Raw genomic sequence first — 7,748 nt, forward strand, 5'->3', positions numbered from 1 at the left:
AAACGAAAGAGTAGGGGAAAAAACGCAAAGAGAAACGCAATTCCCCATTCGAGGGTACAAAGAGTTAACGATGTTTATATTAAAAACAATTCCAATGAAATATTTTACCCCGGGGATAATATTTAGTTGGCCATTACGACCGATATACTGATTATGCGCGTCGCCAAAGATATTATCCCCGAGAGGAAATTAAACGAAATAAAACCCGCGGCGACCTCTCATTATCAACGAATTATTCCAGCGTAAAAAAAAAAAAAGAAGGAATTAAAAACCGTCTGTCGCTTTTACGCTTGTAAATACGTAGATATTTAGGAATATTGATATATGTGTCGCTTTTGCATTAAAAAATATATATATATATATATTTTTGTAATAAGTAATTTGTTTGAAATTAATCGTTTGTTCTTTTTTTTTTCCTAAATGAAAAAGTTATCTATATAAATGAAATTAAGAATGATGCTAAATGATAAATTTATTTTTCCAATTTTTTCGCGGTGCTTTCAAAAATTATTCATACTCGTGTGATAAAATCATATTTCGAATATTCCGATCATTTATAATGGTGCACAATGAGGATTTAAAATTTGTTTCGTAAATTCCTTTAACATTCGTTATATTCATACGATTTATGATATTTTTTTTCTAACAATTGACAGTAAAACAAAATTCAATGGATGGATATTAATTAATTGAAATTCTCTGGGTAAAAAGAATTTTATATTTCGCAATTTGCCATTATGTAACAACGAAACATTTACAAGAATATTAAAAACTTGATTTTTTAAATATTTATTTAGATAAATATTTTATTTATATACATACTATTTTATATGGATAATTTTTTAGAATAATACAAAGCATCATAAATAAAATTTCTGAAAACTTCATAGACATTCGTTGGAAAAACTGAAAATTTCATTATTAAATTTCTTCAAAATGAATTTTTAATTTTATCGAAAAAAGTTTAAAACATTTCACCTAATGATCATTTGTACATCAAATTAGATACTTTAATTTCTTCAGATTTTTTTCAAAATGTAAAAGAATATAAAGAAATAAAGAATAAGTTTTGGAAAAAAATACGATTGAAGGATCGATTTCTAATTTTCTCAATAAAAATGTCACATTCATTTAATATTTTTTTTAAACTAACACTAGACAAAAGTCAATTGGCACGTATTGAAATAATTCATCAAAAAATTTTTAAAAAATCGAGAAAAAAATCTGGATTAATAAAGTGAATTGTATGATTGTTGACTAATGCATGTACACTTTTCGTTGGATTCATTTTATAATTTTTTTGAAATATTAGTTTTTAGAACGAATATCACATTTTTTTTAATATAATAAATCTAAAAGGGTTGGATTGATGTAGTTGAATAGAATGTAAAACATAAAAATATCAATTCGTTTTAAAAGTACCAATCCTCTCTTAATTCTTCAGTAAATCCTCGTAATTCTTCTGCACAACATATTTACACATGTTACACATGAAAACATGTTATTAGTAATATTTTTTAATCAGAAACAGAAATCATTTAAATCGAGTAATAATCATTTTCTTCGTTTTCGTTGAGACTTTTCATTTTATTATATTCTTGTTTCGATAAAACATTTTATTCGTACGCACGAAGTGTGGCAATAAGATTTCTCCAACAAATTTCACGATACGATGAAAATTCAAGTGCATCGAAGAACGAAAGAGGATTTCACTTCGAGCATCTTTTAAAATAAAAAAAATTCTTTTGCCCATAAATATTTTTAAACTTTCATCCCCCTTTTAAAAGTCATCCATCCTTTTGAATTTTCCATTCACTTGAATAAATTGCCGCCACCAAAAAGAATTAGGGGAGACGAATTCACTTGAAAATGGTAAAACTCCCAAAGAGTTTGAAAATATTTTTCTCGAATGGATATATGATATAATGGATGGTGGATTGAGAATAAAAATTATTCTCCATTCATTTCCAGAATATCTGTGAAAATAATTTTAAAAAAAGAGAAAAATCGCAACATTCTGACTCTGAGAGCAATCATTGTTTTCTTTCAATCACACTGGCAAAAATTCAAATTTTTCTATTCCCTAAAAAAAAAAACTTCACATTTCTAAAACAATTTCTACATACAAACAAATATTTATATATATTCGAATACGAATACATAAATGTAAATGATATTTTGGAAAAATTTTAGAATGTTCGTCTATCATTGGTTTCTCTAAAAATTTGAGAAAATGTATATACATCGTTGCCTTGAACAGATATCAATGTTTGTTCCTCTCTACAAATTTTCTCGATGTAACAGTGTAATTCGAGTTCAGTCGGATAAATTAATTGGGAAACACGCCACTTTGCCACGGAATACCGCGAATAATTCGATGTAACTTTTAGTAAAATTGTGCGAGTATTTTCCATGGCGTTGCTTGAATAACAAAATGTTTTCCCCGATGAAATTCCTGTAACGCCATTCTTTCCCCCCTCATTATACCTTCCGATTACCGTCCAATTTTCTCGATATCGAGCTCGTTCGAAAGCGAATATACATATATTCCATTCGTTTCTCGTCTCTAATTAACAATCGTACCTTAAGAAAATGACGAATTTTAATTCTAAAGCGATCAATCTGCATTACATAATCCTGATGTTACAATTTTAATTATGATTTTCCGCGATAAATATTTGTTCCAAGCTTTCAGATCTCGAACTATCGATATCGAACCGATTCAGTCCTTTTATATGCTAAGAATTATTGGAATTCTTGCAGCTATAGCACTCTTTGAGCAAGTTTGTTTATCGACGATTTTTTGTTCCGTATGTATGCCTCTGTTTGAATTGCCAACGTCGGAAGATCGCATAATATTCAAGCACTAGATACAATAAATAGCAAACAGGAAAAGAAATATCGGGGATGAAATTCTGTATTGCATATTGCTATTTTTTTTTTTTTAATTAAAGAGATTTATTGATTAGATATGCTGATCCATTGTGACTAATACACTGCATTGTTTGCATAATGGCAATTCTTTTTGGTAATAATTCTTTCTAATCGTTTATTCTAATACGAATTATCTGATAATTATCTGTTAACTTTTTTGTCTAAAAATCTTCGAATTTAAAATGGATATAAACTCTTTCATTTTGATCTTCTATTAAAAATTAATTCAATTTTCAATCTGCAATCAAAGAGAAATTCTAATCGAACGTAAAAGTATTAGAATGAACATCATTTAGCCAAGCTCAAATTTTATTCATTTTATTCATTCATTCATAAATAATTAATTGAAAATTAAATTCTAATAATTCTTTCCTTCACGAATCATTAATACGTTAATTGAATTCAATTTGAACACCGTTATTATTGTTATTTAAGAGAATAATAATCTAAAAATGATCATAAATTTGCAAATCCGCATTACGATAACGTGCATGAGAGATATATAATATTTCCTTCAATTTCATCGAAAAATAATTAATCGAATATCAGCGAACGACAAACGATATCCACGCAATCTAAAATTCAATCGAACAATATCCTTGGACATAATCTTGGAGTGGTTCGTATCCACTTGAATTCCTGTTGCAAACTCGATAAAAATGGCAGAGGCAGAAACGATGGATACGAAGACAAATGGACGTACGTGAGACCGATGGACGAAGATGAGAATCTGAATCAAGTTCGTGTCGAAATTTAAATTCACCATACGTGATTCGTGACGTGAACGAGAACTTTTCTAATCCTGTGTGAGGTATGCACGTGTAAGATTCTGTCATCGATAATAATTTATATCTTTTCTGCCTCGTTTATCGCGTGACAAGAATAGCGAGGAAAATTAATTTAATCAACAAATAGTAGAATTTGATAGAAAATAGAAAATAGAAAGGCAGAGACAAAAAAAAAGTTAAGTCAATTAATCGTGTCTTCTCTCATATTTATCCTTCAATTTTAAAAAGTGAATTTCAATTTTTTTCACGATGATTATTTTAGATTGTCTATACGTGTATTTCGTGACTGATTCGAACATATTTATAAGAGAGAAAAAATATTAAATAATATGGTTTCTTTTATTCTGTCATTGAAATTCTTCAGACATACCGATCACTGTTTCATATCTTGATATCTGTGATTCGAATCGCCCGAATTATTGATACGTGAAAACGATATTGATTGATTAATCAATACTAAAAAAAATCAGGGAGCACAAATTGCCAAATTGGATTCATGTTAATATCTATTATCCCCGTAATAATATTTGAATGCTTCCTTAATTAATTAATAATAATTAATAACGACAATATCAATTGCCTTTCAAATATTTTCTACAAGATTTTCTTCAAGATAGAAGAAATAAATAAATATCTTTGCAACGTAGTTTTATTTCAAAAAAGATGATCCTTATATCTCGCTATACGATATTCCAATTCAAAACTGATCCGTTTAATGTCCGACCATTATCGTTCTATTATAATAATTCTTCCCTATTCGATTTTCGAATTTTAATCAGAGCCGTGACAATAAAATTCCAAAACAATAACGATCAATCATACCTGGGTGGATTTTCTATACGCTTCCTCGAATCACGATAGAACCGACGAGCAAATATTATCCATCAAATATCCTTACGTTTCCAGATTCGATGAATCGATATAACTCCTCCAAACTGTCCAAAGTTTCGCGATTTCGCGATCTATCGTTCTTCGAAGGCGAACGATTTACAAACAGATGGAAAACACTTCGAATCGAATCGAAACTTGTAAAATCAATTATCGACGCCTACCGTTATCTTCCCGCTTTGGAGAACCGTTTTCGACGATTGGAATCACGGCCGAGGACGAAGATCGATCCACTGCCTTGAAGGAGCAAAAAAGAAAAGGGGAAAAGTGAAGGGAATTGCGATTCGATCCGCTTATTTTCAAACCGTTTCGAAATTCGGGGCCATACCTTCTCACGAACTCCAGAAAAAAGATCTTTTCTGGTCTTTCTTTTTTAAGATCGTTCTTCTCCCGTCAGAGATAACAATAAAAGCAAATCGAGTTCAAATTTATTATAACACCTTTGTAATTTTTTTCCACACCAACCACAAGTTGGACAATAAAATCAAAATTTACAGCATCGTTGTTTATAATGGGCGATATTGCTCGAAAACCCTATAAAACCAATAAATTTCACAGCGTGAGACAGCCATTTCCGCTATTTCGAGGTGAACGATCGAGGCAACGGATCATAAGGATGGCTTTTTATCGAATAAAATCGTGACGCATCGTCGGTTGATCCCAACTTGCGTTATTTCATTTATAACCCCTTCCTTCGAGATATGACGAAGAAACATACGAGATCGAGCATCTTAACGAGTTGTGTGCATATAAAACGGTGAAGGATAATTAATTAATATTTCTATAAAGAAAAAGAGAGAGGGAGGGAGGGAGAGAAATTTATTACGGTACTTTTAAAGGCGCGGAACAATTAACGATGAAAAATAAAAAGTGGGGGAGGGAAGGGGAAACGTTGCTACAAAGGAAGGAAAGAAGCGTCGCCGGGTGAGATTGGAATACGCGTCTGCCGCATAAATTACTCGATCTCTAATTAAGTAGGACCAAAGCGCTCGTTATGGGCGAGCTGTTAATCATCGGACCCATCGCTGCCGCTGAAATTTTTCGTTCCGCTTGCACGGTCACGTATCTTTGGGCGGAACGAAATTATTCGCCCGCCTTCGGCCACGAAAACGAAAATTTTATCCAATTGTTGACAAATTTACCGTGAACCGGATTGTCGATGATGTGTGCATTTCTGTGTTCATAAGCCGTTGGACAATGTTCATAACCATATGAATAAATAATTTGTTATTATACGCGATACAATATTGGTATTAATTAAGCATTTGTATTGTATCGTGTTTTAATTATCTGTGAATGTAAATATACTTTTAACTGTTAAATACCAAGCAAAGGATAATAACGAGCGATATTATTGAATAAGGAAGGAAGATATGGAATAATGAATAAAGTAAAAGATATAGAGAGGAAATTGTCCTGTTTGTGTCTTATTATTCCTCTTTATATATATTTTTTTTTTATCAAGAAACGAATAATACATCACGATAATTGAAAAAATTTCCTCAATTGTAAAATAAATTAAATAAATAGAGATTATACGATTTATAATTAAGAGAGGGAAATTTATAACTACGATATTAAAAATATAAATTCATTAATGCAAACTCGTGTTTAAGAATATATCCAATGACTTATGAACGGAAATAAATATGTATCAAAGAATAAAAAGCGGTATGACTCACCATTCGTTGAGTTGTATCACTGCGACCGTTGACACTGCTTGTTCGAAAAATCTCCTTGGTCTAAAATATGCTTTGTATTTGAAAAAAGTATTTCAAAATAAAAAAAGCACACGTACAAAACACACACACAAACACACACGCGCGCGCACATTGAAGTACACCACACACTGAAGTATCTTTTATGGAGATCGTTACACGTGAGGCCGAATGAATGAAATATATACGCGCGTGTATTCGAACATGTACGCGAAACTGTCAACTTGTTATCGATGTCACATTCACGATCAAACTGATATGAAAGCGATGGTGTACGACTCAGGTAACGTAAAAAAAAAAAAAAAAAAGAAAAAAAGAAAGAAAAATGATGATCTTTCTGGGATGAGTACGAGGGAGTGGAACTGCTAAATTATTTCCGCCATTCCGCCATATTTACCTGTGATTAAAAAAAAATTAAAAAGATTATTTAATCTGAATATCGATAAAGAGAAATATTATTTCAATATGTTTTAAAAAAAAAATCTTAAAAATACGAGGATAAAAAGATATCGTAGAATTATTCCTCTCCTGTGCAATTATCATTATAGAAAATTACAAATAATATTAATTTCAACGATTAAATATTATTATTTATATTTTAATATAAAATGCAGCATATGCGTGTAAAATCTATAAGTTCCAAACCTGTAAAGTTTCACAACGTGTATTCAAATCCATTGTAAACGCGTTTTCAAATATATTAATATAAATAAACGAGAACTCGTGATATTTATTCCATAGACGCGATTGCATTCGTAAAATAAAATCGCGTGCGGATATTTCGAGCTTTGTTTAAGAATAAAATACCAAACACGGTTCGGATATGCGATTCGAGGTCGCGATTCGGCCCTCCTCGAAAGCGCAGCCGGAAATTAAAGACTCTTCCACAAACAGGTAACCGGAAGGAACGGCGATGTTTTTCTATTCCGCGTCGCTCTCTCTAAATAAGCGTCAAACAACGAAGCGAAAAGGGAGAGGAAAAGACGCAAAACTGGAGGAAAACAAGGGGAGAAAAAACGTATGAAAAAAAAATATATATACATAAAATAGAATAGCGTATGACCAATTTTCACCGAGACACACCGTGACCACCACCGTGTCACGTATCTCATTTCAACCATGGTATCCAAAGCGACCGACCCAATTTCGCGACAATGCGCGCTACGAAAGAGACAGAAATGAATAAACGATAGGGAAGAATGGAGAAGGGTCGAAACACAGCGGGTTTCGGAGAGGAGGAGAAGGGTTGCGACGCGGCCGTGCGAGTTGCAATTCATGCGGCGCAGGAACTGATATTTCGCGGAAAATGAATCACTCTTATACAAACGAACGGACACACAGTGGCAACGGAATACAATAGTCGGACAATGGTGGAAGCGGCAGGTTTCGGCACAGCGGTGGCTGCGGCTCGGACGTAGGG

The sequence above is a fragment of the Apis florea genome, unplaced genomic scaffold, assembly GCF_048593485.1.
Source record: "Apis florea isolate Af1SG1 unplaced genomic scaffold, ASM4859348v1 contig_3034_pilon, whole genome shotgun sequence".
NCBI lineage: Eukaryota > Metazoa > Arthropoda > Insecta > Hymenoptera > Apidae > Apis > Apis florea.